This window comes from Corvus hawaiiensis, chromosome Z, assembly GCF_020740725.1.
Source record: "Corvus hawaiiensis isolate bCorHaw1 chromosome Z, bCorHaw1.pri.cur, whole genome shotgun sequence".
Taxonomy (NCBI): domain Eukaryota; kingdom Metazoa; phylum Chordata; class Aves; order Passeriformes; family Corvidae; genus Corvus; species Corvus hawaiiensis.
Window position 1 is genome coordinate 38567108 of NC_063255.1, and position 17555 is coordinate 38584662.

General features: G+C 40.3%; 1 protein-coding gene across 7 annotated transcripts in view; it reads left to right on the forward strand.

The window, feature by feature from the left end:
- The first annotated feature begins 7473 nt into the window (after positions 1–7473).
- FANCC (FA complementation group C) overlaps positions 7474–17555 on the forward strand; it is a 79607-nt gene continuing 69525 nt past the window's right edge. For 2 of the 7 annotated variants that reach the window (XM_048292293.1, XM_048292298.1), the window contains exon 1: positions 7474–7521. The gene's annotated coding sequence lies outside the window, so the exon portion shown is untranslated. The other 5 variants (XM_048292296.1, XM_048292297.1, XM_048292294.1 and 2 more) reach the window with 4 other exon arrangements.

A 17555-nucleotide genomic window follows, 5' to 3' on the forward strand; every position in this document is an offset into this window, starting at 1 on the left:
CCAGAGATTTTTTTTTTTATGTCCTATGTAATGAAAGAAATATGTAAAGGTAAGGAAATACATAGTTAAATCCCAGGTTTGAGCTAAAGCTCTTAAGCAAACTCCAAGGGACACCTCTAAGAGAAAACGTGGAAAACAAGGAGTGTGACATTGTGGGTACAAGAACAGGGGCAGGCAACTGCTTCCAAAATTAACAAAATCTTTTATGGAGCAACAAACTCTATGCCTTAAATGTAGGATTGTTGCATGAACAACTTTATGAGCTTTTGGGCTCCTATTTTGTGATTTTTAATACATCAAGATTTATTTTATAGGTGACAATAACTTGGCATCATGTTGTTCAGATTTGGATTCATTCAACACAATTTAAAAAATTTGTCGTTTACAGATACATAGTCTCATACTTTTCTTTTACATAATTCAATATTTATTTTTGCTATTTCATTTTGCATGATGCATTTGCATGCATACCTTTCATTTATAGAGGTATTTGAAAAAATGTTTTGCAACCAGGCTTTATGTGGTCTGTAGAAAGCTGCATAAAGCTCTTTTGAACAGTATGAATTATATTAATGCAAGTGATTATCAGTTGTGAATAAGATTCACTGTATTATATTATTGATCATTTAAAGGTGACCCAGTGTAAATAGTCAGTTAATGACGCAAGAAATTAGGGGAACAAAGGAACACTGTATTAATGAGAGAATGATGGAAAACAAATTGGTATTTTGTCGGAGATGTCACAAGGAAGGGATTAAATCTGAAGATAGACAAGGTTAAAGAAAGGTTAATACCATTAAAGGAAGAATGATTGCTAAAGTAACTGAAAGGAGATTTATGAAAGAGTGCATTCCACTGACTTGCAAATATGAGTATTGCAGGCAAAGGAGTGTGGATGACAAACTGTTTAAAGAAGGAGTGAAGGCAATGGAATACTGGAGTTATACTTCCTTTGGGAGGTCAAAGAAGCATGATATTGCAGTGTACAACAGGTTAAATGAAGGAATGAGAAATACAAGGTTTTCAGTTAACGTATAGCGACTGTGGGGGGAAAGTTGGCAATCCACAAACTGCTGTTCTTAATTTCTGTCATAGAGCTGTTTCAGCCACTTTTTGGCTAGCACTGGAATGATTCTACAGACTTGCTATATATGATTTTGATAGTAGCTATTTTGATAGCTACTTTAAGCAAGTTACTCAGTAATTGGAGATCTTCACCATTTTGAAGGGATTCCTACTGAGGGATTTTTTTTTTTTGTGAGGCAGTGGTCTGCAACACTGAAAACATGCAATTTGTAAAGGCATAAACACTACAGTCACAGACTGGCCTATGTTGCTGTGAACATATACAACATTCAGCAGACATAGAAACATGCAGACCGTAAAGATGATTTTTCAAACTGGTTAGCTAACGATGCCTGCATAAGATTGGTTTAAAACCAAAAAGAAGTATCTTCTCCCTGTCTCTCCATCCAGTCCTCTTTTCCTATGTTCTATGGCCTTTTCATTAATAGAGAAGTCATCATTAGGAGTACTATGGTGGAAATTCATGCATTGAGTAAATATTGGTAATTCCTTCACTTTCATCTGATGTACAGCATTTTTGTTTACACATTGGATTTGCTTGGTTTTGATGGAGACATAGGCTTGGCAAAGCTTATAGATGAAAAAGCAGTCTCATGTTTCAAGCAAAACTATGTTAGCTGGCAACTGTGCTTCCCTCTTTAACAAAACATTTAATCCATATGATAAAAGGCAGTCACAGAGAAATTTATTCACTTAAAGGTTTTTCTTTCTTCCCTTTATTTTTACACTTGTCTTATATTCCATGCACAATGACTATCTTGCTGCATTTTTAGTACAGTTCTACTACATTTAGTAAATTTCTGTATTTAATGGAATTAGAACTTATAAGCTGTTTTAGTTGCAATGTTTTACAGTGTTGTGGGCTTGTTTGAAATTTCAGTTTCAAGTAGTGACCAGCTTTCAAATGCTTTTAAACTGTGAAGAAAAATGAATTTATTGAGATTTAGCCGGTTAATTTGAAAGTCTCACCTGTAACAATAGGTTTGCAAAGGAAAAAGCTGAAGACTTTCAGTGTGTGATATCTGATTTACTTTATGATAGCTACTTAATTTTGTAAGATTTAATGCTTTGTAACTTATCAGGAATTGGAATAATTATGTAATTCATGAAAGAATATGAAGTTTTGTAGTTGCATACCAATTCTCAACAGGCAGTTTCCCATATCTCCAACCCTCTGAAAATTGGTTCAAGCATGATCTTTATTACATTTTGCTGACTTTTTATTTTGGCTCCTGCTTGCTGCCAGTAAAAACAGCATTTCCCTTTTTATTACCTAAAATTTTGCTAAAACCTCACAGGTTCTAGAATGTGTAAACACTTCTTCTAGTTAAGGAGAGTATTTTATATAAAGCACAAAGTAATATAGTCACACACATGAAACTGAAATGCTCACTGGAGTATCTCATACTGTTAACATCTGCCAGTAAGATAACAGGTCAAGGCAAAGTCATTAACTTTACATCCTGCAGCAAGTATTTCATGCTTCTTCTGTATATGCTATAGGAACTTTTTAGACTATCAGTAGGGAATACCATAGAAATTAATAAGATCTCTGCTTCAACGTGGTATGCTTGATTCCGTGGAACAAGCTTTGGAAATGCTCTCCAGTATTGAAGTGTTCACCCGTTACACAACAGCAGTGGGACATCATGAAAGATTGTTATATTTTTATTGTCTCAGTGTCTTGGGAATGATTGATGTAACTCATCCTTTCTTTGTATAGCACCTGCTGTGAGTGCAGACAGGTACAGGGAAAGGATTTATTTTTAGGATTATTTTCCACAAGAAAATTTATAAACTATAGATACAAACATAATCACCAACCTAAATACTTCATCTTCTCTAATCACATTTTGGAAAGATACATAATAAGACAAATTATGAAAATCTTGACTGAGCCAAGATTAGCTAAGTGATTGATATATGGCACAATTTCCAAATTTTATCCTTGTGACCATGTTTTATACCAGTCTGAGAAATAAGAGGACAGCCTTAATAGAGGCTAGGTGAACTTCTCAGGTCTTGTTTAAGAAACATTAAACAGCACTAGTTGATTCAGGGCAAATTTTTTTGAACCCTGCAGAGGTTCCCCAGCTAAAGACTTGATGGTGTTTGCATTAAGAAGAAACCAAACATACTCATCTATCACTTGGGACACAGAACACAGAAAATGTCCCCGTTCTGCTTAGGAGCAAGTAAACATCCCCAGGATGTCAAATCAAAAGGAACAACATTCCAAATGAACAAAAAAAGGAGAGGAAAAACTATTCCAGCGTGAACATAAAGACTGTGTGGCACACAGTGCTCATAAAGTTCATCAAGACTCTGATGCCTCCAAGAAGCAACTCCCCTTCTCCTTACTGAACACAGTCTCTTTAATGGAACAGCATAGAAAGCATAAGCAACCATGAAATTATACTGCAAATCGAATGGGCGATACAGGAGAAAATGAACACCTGGAACTCAAGGAAGTTAACACGCCTAACTATTCTGCTAACAGCTGCCCAAAATACAGTATTTTAGTGGGTAAATTTTCAAATATATAATCAGCATCTAGAAATGCTGCATCTGCCTATTCAGAAATCCCCTACTGTGGCTAGCAAACAACAATACATTGAAATCTACTGGTGACTTGTTATACACCGTGGTCTTCTCTGGAAATCTCTTGAATATGATTTATGCTTTGCTTGCCACTGCAATGCTCAGGCAGTTCCAATCCTATCTGGAAAGGACAACAACATGGATGCAGCATCTACCTTAGCTCTTTGCTACCTTGTACCAACCATTCTGAGCTAGCCACAGATCTACATGAAGGTATATACCATGTTCACTTCAGATAAGGGGTCTGAGGGCATTTTGCTTGGTACTCTTCTGTTGCTTAGAGCAGTATGTGCTCTTTAGCTAACTGCTATGACGTGCATAAATGTATTACATATGTGGTGGTCATGTGCATTGATCATTATATTTACCATGCACCTTTGTGTACCTCATCTGCAGTTCATCCTATCAGTCTACCTCCCCCAGTATTTATTCTAACATTCCAAACTTCTGAAAAGCTTCAAACAGCTGGGACTTTTTCTTTTTATTTTTTCTTCTTTTCCTTTTTCCTCCCAAACTTATCAAATATATATTTCCTTCTTTTTCCCTAACAGGGGACATTTTTTCCTACCAAATTAATACTGGCCAAAAGACCAAATGCTGATATTTTGCCCTGAACCAAAGTATAGTATCCGCTGTGTCTCATGAAAGTGCAAAGCTTAATGAGGGGCTTTGGCAACATACCTTGGGGAAGAGGAGATTGCTAGGGTTCTCAGGAAGCAGCCAACAATTCTCTGGTATTTGGAATATCCTTTCCTAAATATTCCAGGTTTGAAGTAATGGAATTCTTATCTATAGCAGTACTATTTCTGGTGGCTTTTAATAGTTTCAAATATTATTTGTAAGTGTCAAAGATTTACTATTAGCAATTCTCTAAGACAAGGCAGCAGTACTAGCTCTATATGTAGTAGTAGCATGTTATTAAAGATCAAGGCTAAAAAAATAGTCTCCATAACTTTTTTTTAACCTCAAATGTTTTGCATTTATTAAATGTGGGAGTGGCAAACTCCATACAGACTGTCTGAAGTAACATAACGTTCGTATTGGCATTCACTTGGTTTGTAATACCTTTGTAATACCTAATGAAATACCAATATTTCATTATTTGTATCATTGCCACTTATTTTGTGACTATTTAAAATGATGGTCATTCGAAGGTAATATTACCAAGTGTTCTTTCTACCTATTGAAGTTTATGCATATTAGTAATTTACTTTCATCTTGGTTTTTTATTTGTTCCTCTTTTTTATATATCTATTATATCCTTTCCCATGGCTTTCTTAAATGCCTTGGTTTGTTGTTTGTTTTTTTTAATTCCTGGGTTTATTTTTCACAGCTCCTAGTATATTACAGTGATCTTTAGCCATATGTTCAGGTGTGTATGAGAACTTTTTGTGCAGTTATCTTGTTGTGCAGCAAGAAAACTGGCTAAATTGATGGTGTAAAAATCAAGCTGACTAAAAAAGGCAGGTTTTGCTATTCTGACTATGGGATAGAAATACACACTGGACAACAGTGGGATATGTTCAGTCAGAAACATGAAAAATTATGTTATCAAACTTCTTCCCCTCAAGCTTCTCCCAGTGTACCATAAACAGAACCATAAACAGTTTCAGGAATGAAATAATAATACTGACACTTAAGAAAGCATTAACACAATCAATAGTAGAAAACAAATACAAATTTTCCCATGTTTTCCCTTGACAAAAAAAAGGAGTAAAATGATTAAAAGAGTTACATGAGTTATGAACTCAACTCACTGTGTGAATATGGGCATTACACCCAAAGCTTGAAGTTGTGTTCTGCAAATGTGCTGGACATTTTGTCTTGATGGGTTGCCTGATAAGCAGTTGCTGTTTCCCAAGAAAGAACTTTGGAACTTTCACAAACAAGCCTTTAATTCATCAGGGGTTTCTGATTTGAAAGGATGAAATGTAAAAAAGTAATTTAAGTCACACATTCACTATTAAGTCACAGGACTTCACTATATGGGTATGTACTGACGGGGATATCTCATAGAAAATTGAAAGCAATGGCGATCAGAAAAGAGGAAACCTCTAAAAAAAAAAACCAAGAAAGAATGCAAGAATGGAAAAATATGAAAGCTGAATGGGAGTAAGTAGTTTGAACATCAGCTGGTCTTCTTAAATTGTGAAAAGAAAAACAGCAACTTTAACTTCAGCAGCTGTGATAGTCATTTGTTCAAGCAGACTTTAAATCTTGAATGTAAGTCTAATGTAAGCTAGCCTATAATTCAGACTAGTGATGTCATTGCAATTAAATTTAAAATCCATCTGAAAAGCCACAATTCAACCTAGGTTCAAGACAGAGAGTGTTTTGTCTTAGTGACTTTGTTCTTTCAGATAATCCATTTTGCTTTTCCATAGGTAAAAATGCAATGAGTGCCTTGCTATCCAGTTTCTTCAAGTAAGAAATAAAGACAAGGTGGCGTAAGAATATATATTTGGAGGAAGATGCTAGGTAACAGAGAATTCTACGTGCTGATGGCTTCTCAAAAAGATGGGTGGAAATATAGTAGCAACTTCCCACCAGCTCTATTTTGCAAACAGTGAACATGGAGGTAAAACCAGGCAGGAGTGAACCACCAGGGTGAACAGGAGAAGGAGCTGAGTAGATGAGCTGGAGAGGAAGATAATTAAATATGACTGTGTTAGTGGGCTTGTGAGCAAAAATGCACCAAGTAGTTGGGTTGTGTAGTGTTGCTATTTTCAGCAAGATTCCTTTCAGGACCAGTGTCAGAATACAGGTCTTAGTAGTTTTATTACCAAAGATTTATAACAAACTGAGGGACAGTAGGGTTCACCCTGTCAACATTTCTCATTTTGGCACCAACACAAATTTCAGTTAATCCAGTATTTATTTCCAACCCTAAGTTTATTCAAACCAAAATTTCTTATCTACTCTATGTGTGTACTCATACTGATAGCATTTTATTCACAGGGATACAAGGGCCTGTTATGTTCAGAAAACTGAAAAGAAGCAAAAGTTTAACATGTTTTGTACTTAAGTCTTACCAGAAGTGGTAAAACCTAAGGGGTTTATTCATTCATGGTCAGAGCCCAGGAGAGACTGTGGGCAAGCAAGCACCTTGGCCTGGCCACTGCCAGCACTTGGTGCACGGCGGCCAAGAACCCACAACCCATTCTGGGGCCACCATGTCCGTGTCACTTTGGTCTCCCTTTGGAGCCACCCCCTGAGCCGCACGCGCAGGGCCCGACTGGCTTTGCCCATCTTGCTGGTTCACCACGGAGCTTTCAGCGCGCAGGCAGCACAGGCGCCTCAGTTTCCTGGCGCGAGGGTCCCCCGGGAGTCCACGGGCCCTGAAGACCAACAGGGCTCCTGTCCCAGCTCCGGCTCACGATCTCCTGTGTTTGAGTCGGGAAGCTACGTGTGTGCGGCTGGGGCAGGCTGAATCACAGATTCAGAATCAAAGAATCACAGACTATCCTGAGTTGGAAGGGGCTCGCAAGGACCATGGAAATCCAACTCCTGGCTGTGTGCAGGACATCTCCAAGTCACACCATGTGCCTGAGAGCCTTGTCCAAACGCTTCTGAACCTCAGACAAGCTTGGTACTGGGAGGTCTGTCCCAGTGCCAGACACCCTAGGCGTGAAAAACCTTCTCCTAATATCCAGCCTAAACCTGACACGGGTTCCAGCAGCAGGCGCCGCGCTCTCCCGGCTCAGCAGAGGACAGCCAGGCTGCCCGGCCCCGCCGCTCGTGCCCGCCCGGCCCCGCCCCCCCGCGCAGGCGCGGCCCGGGGCAGCGGGGCAGCGCGCGCCAAAGTTCCAATGGTGCGGCGCGCGGCGGGCGCGGGTAAGGCGCGGGAGGGGCCGGACGGCGGCGGGCGCGGGGAGCTCCGGCGGGACCTGCCCGGGACTGGAGGGGAGCGGCAGCTTCTCGCCCGCCCTGTCCCCTAGGGCCGCGCCCCGGTGGTCGCGGGCCGGGGACTGTCGTGGTGGGAAGGGGGTGCGCCAGTGCGGATCATCCGCCTGCCTCCGCGCCCTCGCCCTCCGCTGGAGCTGGCGGCGAGGAGCCCGCCGGGGAAGGGGAGACATGGGCACCGAGGCGTCGGGCCGGCCCTCCCCGGCCTCCCCGGGGCTCTGAGGTTGGCAGAGGAAGGTGGCGATGGGGCCGGGCCTGCGCTACATCCTGAGAGCTGCGCTTGGCCCGGGCCCCTGGCTGCTGCCCGGGCTACTGCGTGCCGCATTCCTGTGGTCGTTGTGTTACCCATGCCAGCGTGCCCCGTCCAGCCTGGCCTTGAGCACTTCCTGGGATCAGGCATCCACAGTTTCTCCGCGCAGCCTGTGCTAGTGCCTCACCGCTCTGAGGGTGAAAAGTTTCTATCTAACAATCTAAACTTAATCTGTCTAAGGCCATTCCCCCTTGTCCTGTCACTACATTTCCCCGTAAAAAGTCCGCGTCCAGCCTTCTTGTATTCCCCGTATAGGTACTATCTGGTACTGAAAACATCTGCAAAGAGAGACATCAACATCTGTGCTGTCTGTGTCTTGCTATTTCCCCTCTTTCTAGGGAGGAAACAGTGATAAAAGGTCATTTGGTGATATATGTGCAAGATGGGTGCAACAATAATGCATGGGTACCTTACTAAATGGTTGATAGAGGGAGGGGGAGTAAAGAGTTAACAGCTTTGTTTCTGATTCAGCAGACTTTGCCAGCTTTTGTACTGTGCAGTCTGACACTTGCAGACATCTGCTGTGGTGGAGGAACTCCAGTAGAGTAGGCTTTTAAAGAATACTGTCAGAAAATGTAGCTGGCCTTTTACTTAAACGAAAGATTAGGGAAGACAGATGTCCCGTAAGTGCTGGGAGAATTTGACGTTTTAAGTTTTGGGTTTTGGTTCACAAATGTAGGTCATTAAACTTCCACTCCTCTCAAAAATTTTCCGAATGGCCATTTTTCATGTGGGAGAATAACTAAAATAACTAAACTGGGATAATCCTCTCTATCAGAGTGAAGAATCCTTTAGGTAAAATTACTGTGATATAACAATCTAGTGATGGGCTTTTGAAAACTAGGAGAATCTTCAGATTCTGGGAATTTTTTCTGATATGTAATTAAAGGATCTGAAGCTGCCCCCATATCACTCCCAGTGCAAACTCTGAATCTGTTATGTGAAAGGAAAGGTTTCTTGTCTGCGCCCATTAAATTAATTCAGTTTATGTTCTGAGTTACATGGATTACTTGCTCCATTATTTGGGTCTATGTTCTCCCCTTCTTTGCTCAAGATTGAAAAGTTGTGTCGTAAGAATTCATCACCAAACGGTATTGGAAGCAGAAATGGAGCCATTGCGGAAGGTACCGTGTGAGGCGCTGCCAAGGCCATGGAAACACGTTGGAGTTTGCGGTTCCTGGGCATGCCTGGGGCGCGTTTGGCGCGGCGGGGCGGGTGCTCACTGCTGCCACCGGCTGGGCAGCGGCGGCTCTGCAGAGGCTTGGCTCCAGAGATCGTGGCACTGGGAAAACGTGAGCCGGGAACAGGTCCCGAAGGTTATCTTCTCACTTACAAGCATGGATCAGGTTTTGATAATAACTTCTGTGCTTTTTATCGTAGTTTCCTCAGGAAGTGAGATCTCTGTGATTCTGCCTCTCCATAACTTTAGCTACTAAGAATTGAACCTGATAATTCTAACCAAGTTTGAAAGCAGGATAAAGGTTTTATGGTGAATTGCTCCAAACCGGGCCAAGAGACACTTCAGAGACAGAGAAGCAGGTATTTGGCACCAGGTGTGTGGGGGATCATTCCTCCTAACACACACACAGAGCACTCCATACAGTCCAGTATTATGGCTAAAATTCATGAATATTCATCACATTCCTTGGGGTGGAGTGGTCATACAAATTACTTTTGGAAGTCATTAATATCATTAGCATACGTGCTGTGTACCCTGGTGGTTGCGCTGAGGAAGGGTCCTCCTCCTCCTAGTGAAGGCTAGTAGCCTTCATCACAGTGCACTCTTCACCTTTCTTTCTGGAGCATGCGCAGTCCTTTGTGGAATGATTTGGCAGCTTTTGTGCTGGTTTAAAACAAATTCTTGTTCTTATCTTGACAAGATTAAGGCAAATCCTGCTTCTTAGGTTTTGTGATTAACATTTCCTGTCTCTTAATAGTTAACTGTGCTTACATGAGTTAACTATTGATATCCCTTTCTCAGTGGCAATTCTATTCCTATTTATAGTCTAAAATTTGAAGGTGGGGCCAAAGAGAAAGACTGTTATTCACCATGTTGGGCAGCAGTCCTCCAGGACTGGACCACCTCCCTTACAAACACAGGCTGAGAAAGTTGGGACTGTTCAGGTTAAAGAAGAGGAAATTGTGTGGAGAACTCATAGCAACCTTCCAGTATCTGGAGGGGGCTTACAGGGAAGCTGAAGACAGACTCTTCATCAGGAACTGCAGTGCTAAGACAAGGGGGAGTGGGTTCAAACTGACAGAGGGGAGCTTTGGGTTTTGTATTAGGAAGAAGTTCTTTCCTGTGAGGGTGGTGAGACACTGGAACAAGCTAGCCTGGGACATTTTGGATGCCCCATCCCTGGAAGTGTTCAAGGTCAGGTTGCATAAGTCCTTGAGCAACCTGGTCTGGAGGGCAATGTACCTGCCCACGGCAGGGAAGGTTGGGGCTAGATGATCTGTAAGGTCCCTTCCAGCTCATTAACATTCTGTGGTTCTGTGATTCCATCTGATCAGCATATGCATAGGGACCAGCTGGGTGGTGTACACATGAAATTAACCACAGGATACCATGGGTGAAAGTGTCATAGTGGTGGGAATTGGGGTGATATTATGAGGAGTTAAAGCAACAAAGGATATGCCTTTGAAGGCAGTCGACACAGTTCTATCAGTGGAGCAGCCTTGGGCGCTCAGTGTGCTTTTAAATTATAATTTCTTTTCTTCTTCCCTGAGACATATGTTTCAGTATACTGCCCTGCAATTGTGAAGGTGCTGCTTTTGGCAAAGATATCTTCTAAAAGACATCTGGGCGGAGGATCTTGTGAAGGGTGATGGAGATAGGTGAAACAAGTTTTTCCTGAAAGAAGAATGCAGGAAGTGTTAGAATCCTTCGATATACATGGAATAATTTTTGACATTTACAGGAAGATTTATATATTGCATGAGATGGTTCCCAAATAAAAATCTTCAATCTTTGATTTATCAGATGATTTTTTAAAAATTATTTTTAATGAGTACAACATATTTTTTTCCAACCTGATCTAAACAATGCACAAAAGTATGCCAGATTGTAACAGTCCTACTACATGTATAAATGGTAGAACAGCTTTCAAAAATCAATTCTTAAATTAAACAATTCAGCTTTCACCAAGAAGGGTATTCCCAGACTATATTTTTCAGTTAATGCTATAATAAATTGCTGTCATTGTTAATGTTATTAAAATGAAGACAGTGGTAATACACACTAAAAATCTGTCATTCCTTTCATGAAGCTTTGGAATTAGAAAATTCTTTGTGCTTGAGACTTGGTGGTACATACCACCAGCTCCTAAGAACACTTTAGGGCCATTGCAGTTAGTCTGCTTTCTAAGTTATAAGAATGTACAATATGTTAAATATTCTGTCCTTGGTGAGGGACAATAACTTTGCAAGTACTACAAAAGTATTTAAAAATTAGTAAGACTTACTTATGTGTTTTACTGTAGAAATAATACTGATTTTAGATGGCTAAGACAAATGGCATCTGATGATTCTGAGTTGCAAAATACTCTTTATTAGTATTATATTAATCATAAACTCATTAAACATAAATAATAAACTAATAAAAGAGAAATCTAGATTATTTATATTAACAATTATAATCTACTCTTCTGAATTTGGGAAGTTTTGGTTACAGTTTCTTTAAAATTTGGTCAAGAATGCTTTTACTCTGTGTAATGGTAAAGGACAGACTCCTGTCAGATGCTGTTCATGAGAGAATTCTTTTTTTAACTGTCTGCATGTGGTTGCAGGGTTGTGACATAGTACTTCTCCATGCATTTTTAACTTCCAATAGAAATTATATTTCTAAGCAATGCTGTGAGCTATAGTTTCATAATTTTACTAGTGATGAGATGTACAGGTATTACTGGACACAGTCTAACGACAGATGACTTGCTCAAGTGTAACCTGCACAGAATAATTTATGGTAATCCTGAAAAATAAAGCCCACAAGGCTACTGCAGCACAAGGAACTTTGTAAATATTTGAGAAGAATAATAAAAAAAATTTAAGTGGCGTAAATCTGATGTTACCAGATATTTGGTTTTAGTTTGTTTTTGAAGTAAATGAGTATATAAAAATGTACTATTCTTTAAAATCAGAGCAGAACTAATCAGACTTCCGTGGAGGTGAAGTAGCAAGACCCTCATTTAACTAACTTTAATGATTTCTCTAGTGTCATGTGTGAGATGTGTCATATGTGAGAATTGGACTTACAGGGTTCTGACTCTTGAAGCCAAATTTCAGTGCTGTCCTTCTTCCCTTTTAGTAGATTAATTGGACATGGTTTTGTTATAAATCTTGATTAACTATGTGTCAGTATTGAAGTATTCCAAACAGGACTGTAATAAGGTATCACAGTGCACAACTAAATTGACATGTGAGTGTCCAAGGAGAAAAGGCCAAGAGACATACCACTAGCTAGTATTTCTTTTTCTTTGCTGTACATCAGAAGTTCTCATCTATCATCAACTGACCACATTCATAAGGAGCTTCCTTCCCATAAGAGAAAAACACAGCTTTAATTTCATGCCAAGGGCAAAACTGTGAGGTTTGCATGCACAGATGTGATAGAGGCTCTATTGGCAAGTCAGAGGATCCACTGTTAACAGATTAAAAAGTAAAGGCTCATAAAACATGCAGGAATAATTGACTGAAAATTCCACAAATCATTGTCTCATTGATTTGAATGTCAGTTCCCTGTCTTGAGTCTAAATGCCCACATAGCTAATTGTTTCTGCAGTATGAGTTTGACTGAGTGAATCACTGAAAGTCTTTGCTCTAGATGTTTCTGAGGAAACTTATCTCTTCTTGTTTGTGAAGAATGAATAGCCTGATTTAATGCCTGTGAATAGCATGAAACCTTGTCAATGGGCTCCAGGGACAAGTATCTGTGGGAGTGTGTTAAGATAATGTACAACAAAAAGGTGTAAATGTTGATGTGAGTGTCATGAAGTCATTTTTATTCTTCTGAAAAATATATTTTGCTTTTTCTGTCAGGTGTACTTAGTACCATAAATACATCTTTATTCTATTGATTTTATTCTGTGGCTATTTCTGAGTGTGAGTATTTAGAGAGAGAGGAGGGAAAAGTATGAGACTCTTTTCTTTTATGCCAGAGAAATGCATTCTTTCATTTGCGAGCTTGCTTTCACTGTGGACTCTGAATACTTTTCACAGATTTTTACTTACGTTTACTAAGCTGTCACTGTTCATATAAAGGTAAGTATGTGTAATGTAAACTGGAAAGAAAATACTTTTCTGTTGTTGTGTGGTCATTTTCTTTTTGGTGGAATATTAACTGTCATTGTAAAAATTGTCATGTCATGCTTGAGGAGCTTAAGTTGAATTATAGATTATCTTTGAGAAAATCCTTGAAAAACAGTGTTTCCTAATAGGCTAGAATTTAGGAGATTTGTGTGTTTTATCTCTTTTTGTCATTTGTTTTCTCAGTGACTTTGAACTAATTGTTTTCTGTTTGTGCCTCTCTTTATGCTTAAGCAGAAATGCTTTAACTCTGTAGAACTGAGGGATTTCAGTGAAAGGTATGTGATTCATTACTAAATAAATATTAGAGGTTCTTATGAAAATGGGGAGAAAGAATTTACTTAGTATAAGAGTTACAACTGGACTGTATGAGTAGCTCTGGATATCAGTACCATAGTCAGTATTTTACCTTATGTTCAAACACTCGGTATAAAGAGTTTGGAACATATGTCTTCTTTTCCTATTCCTGGGTAAGCCAGGGGTGAAGCTTAATTTAGCAGTTGCATGGCTATTAAAGAAGCATTGTTGGAAATATGAAGCCTCTTAGTGTTCATTCATAGTTTAATTGAAGAAAGAAAGGCTAGTAGTCATTCTTCTCTACATCTAAATAGGTTGTGTCCCTGTTGCTTTCCCTCTTGACCCCCACATCTTCTTAGCTGGAGGAAGATTATGTTCTGGCAGGAACTTTTTTAGGCTTTCCCACTGCCTCCTTGTAATTTTAGTATGTACAGAAGTGAGTGCTATTCCTTGATACTCTAATACAAAGGAATACACATTTTCTACTATTTTACAGGTCATATGTGTCTCCTCTGACAACAGGATTAATGTTCTAACTTGCTGTTGCGTTTAATGTATGTGCTTCTGCTTGGACATGAGGGAATTACTGTATAGTATATTTGTTAATTGCAGAACTTAAAATGAAATTTCTAAAAAAGAAAGTGCCAAGGATTGGTGTATATGCAACATCCCTTCAGTGATAGCTCAAAGTATGCAACTGACACAAAAGAAATGCTGTTTATTCTATGGTGAAACTTTGAATTAATCTCTACCTAAGCGGGTTTTTTTTCCCAGAGGATTTGAATTTTAAGGAAATAAATTTCTCTGTATTCTACTCAAGTAACATACAAGTTGATAGAAGAGGAGGATCTGTGTTGAGGGAAACTTGGGTGGTTGGTTTGGTTTATGTTCAGATCAGAATGGAACAGAATAGACTATTTTGCTGGGACAAAAATCATCTAGTCCAACTGCTTGACCAATTCACAGCTGAACAAATGTTAACTTTGGTTAAGTGCATTGTCCAGAGGCCTCTTCTTAAGCTGCTTGACAAGCATGGAGCAAAATCCACATCTGTAGGAAGCCTGTTCCAGTGTTTGACCACTCTCCTGGTAAAGAAAGGTTTCCCAGTGTCCAGTCTGAACCTCACCTGATGAAGCTTTGAACCATTCACACATATCCTGTTACTGGCTTCCAGGAAATTCTGGGAAGAGATCAGCACTTCCCTCTGCATGTCCCCTCCTCAGGAAGCTGTACAGAGCAATGAGTTCACCATTTCAGCTCAGCCTCCTTCTCTCCAAACTAGACAAACCCAGAGCCCTCAGCTGCTCCTCACAAGATGTGCCTTCCAGCCCTTCCACCAGCTCTGCCGTCCTTCTCTGGACCATTCAAGGACCTTCCCGTCCTTCTCAAACTCTGGGGCCCTGCACAGCACACAGGACTCAGGGCGAGGCCGCACCACGCCTGCATCCAGCAGGATGTTCCCGATCCCAGCTGGTGCTGCCGTGGCTGATGCAGCCGGGATGGGGTTTGCCCTCCTGGCTGCCCGGGCACACACTGCTGACTCACACTGAGCTGCTGCCCACCAGCACCCCCAGATCATTTTTTTTCTTAAGTGTTGTTCTGTAGAGAAGAGGTTGAAGAAAGCCTTTTAGACATCTGAAATGACAGTATAAAATCTCAAATCCTGGTTTTAAGCTATGGGAGACAGTGGTAACCACATGTAAAAGTTTAACTGAAAAAGTAGAATTGATATTTGGTACAAAAATTGCTCATTGTCTAGATAACTATAATTCATTCATTTCACTTTGGCTTACATGAAGCTTCGTGAGAGCATATTTGCTAGAATTGGGTACTGAAAACAGTAGAGTCAGATAACCCAGATAACTGTTATGTGTCAAGCAACTGACAAGATAGGGAGTGATGCATTAGCTGGCAGATTTGATATAGGAGAATGGGTACAAACAATAGTGTCTCGGTTTGAGACAAGTTTAGGGGAAAATGCTTTGGAAGGAACGTCTCCTCCCCACAAGACAGGTTTTAGCACTCCCTCCCCCACCAATACGAAAGGAATTTCTTGGATGAAAGTGAAAAAATTATTTATTTAACAAGCAGAGTGCTGGCAAGGCACAGGAAACAAATGAGTAATGTCAGATAATAAACCTCCTCGATGTGGAGAAAGCCAGTGTGTTTAAAGTTCCCTCTGTAGCTGGCTCAGCCCCTCCTGCGGCCCAAGGCCAGGATGCAGCATCCCCACGGCCTCCCTGCCAGTCCTTGGGGTCCGATGGTCTGGTTCTCGGATCACAGCTCAGCTGAACAGTTCCACAAGAAGAAGTTCCAGAGGATTTTGGTATGCCAGTAGGGGAATATTCCTTGCCTCAGCTAACAGGCTGGCTAAAAGCAGGGAGGTGCTCCCTCGGCTCTGCAGCGGTGAGAACGCGGGGGAGTGTGTGAGTCCTTGAACACAAACCACGCTGAAGAATTCGCTCAGCTTCTCTCCCTCCTCTCCTGGACCCAGCTTAAAGCTACAGGACCCATTTCTGAGCAATAAGCAGATTATAGGGAAATACATTATTATCACAAAATCACCCCAAGACAAATAGATTTAATTGAACAAGAATTTACCATTATTGCTAAAAAGTCTAATTTTTCTAATGTGGTTACTTGGTAAGCTCTTGTGTGGATGAGCTTCTCACTGTCATGAAAACTTAATGTGAAGTTTGGGTTTCATTGAGACTAGCAAAAATTTTGCCATTGATGTAAACAGAACCAGCACTTAATTCCTTTCCCTGTAACCTGCGAAATAAGATCTAATTTTTGTCATGTTTAGACTACTGTTATCAGAGACCAATGCACAATTGATGTGTGATGTTACTGTAACTGTTAGTGAAGGTAAAGTGGTGTTGGCAATGACTGGACTTTTTGCAAAGTGGTGTAAAAATATTTTACTTTTATTTTTATGTTGCCAGGTACCAGAGACAGTTCTGTACAGTTCGTCCAGACTTGCCTTTGTTTGCATAATTGTTTTAGCTGCAGTGTCCCTTGTGTCATCTTTATTTCTGTTGTTGTCACAGAAGTCTGCTGAAAATGAGCTGGGCTGCAGGAAAAGGCTCTGTCCAGCAAACTAAATCCAGGGATATTTGAACATTAATTTTCATTAGAGCTATCCCCCCCAAAACTTTATTCCTCAAGCGCTAGGGGAGATTTCTATGTTATAGTGACCTGAGTGTTACCAAATAGTTTTGTAAGGCTTGCTATTTAGATTGCAAGAAAAAATACATAATCCTTACTGAGGAAATATATTGAAAGGAGATGTACTTCACCCCCTTTCTCCCCCCTACATACAAGATTATGAAGGTGGGTACTTGTTTGTGCTTCTGTTCGCCATGCCCCAGGATATAAATTTTAGCTTCTGCTGTATTTTGTGGTATATTGTTGTTACCTCTGTGGTGGATCACTGATCAGAGGAAAGCAATTCAGATATGGAAGAGCGAGCAGGGAGTTAAAGGGTGAGCTAGCAGCCCTCTGTTTTTTTCAAGTCTGGCTTTTGTTTTGGAAGGTCGTGTTGATCTGCTTAACATCAGTGTGCAGTGGTCAAATCTGGGATTTGCTTTATTGCCTTGAAACAAATTTCCATTTTGCGCATCCATCTGATTCCTTGTACTGGTATGGACAGCTTTATGTGGGTCTTGCTGGATTGTGTTCTGGCTACTGCTGACATTGAAATTCTTTTAAACTAGGCTGTTGTATGTTTTGGTACTTTGCCGAATTGCGTAGTGTCTTCTGCCAGAGATGTAAAGGTACTTTACTTTATTGCCTCTTTTCGCCTCTTAAATTTAACTTTAAAAGTACTAGTGGTGTTGGCGTGTTAGTAACTTTGTTGTGTTCCTTGCAGGAGTGGCTTCCAGTGGCTAGTGATCAGACTTTTTTACTCAATTTGTTCCTAAAAATCCATTAAGTGGGATGGTACTTACGTATTTTGTATTTGAAAGTACAGTTGATAACCTTCTTGCCCTGTTAAGATTCATTATGGAAAGGTAACAGATAACATCTGTTAAATTCGGTGATATCACTCCTG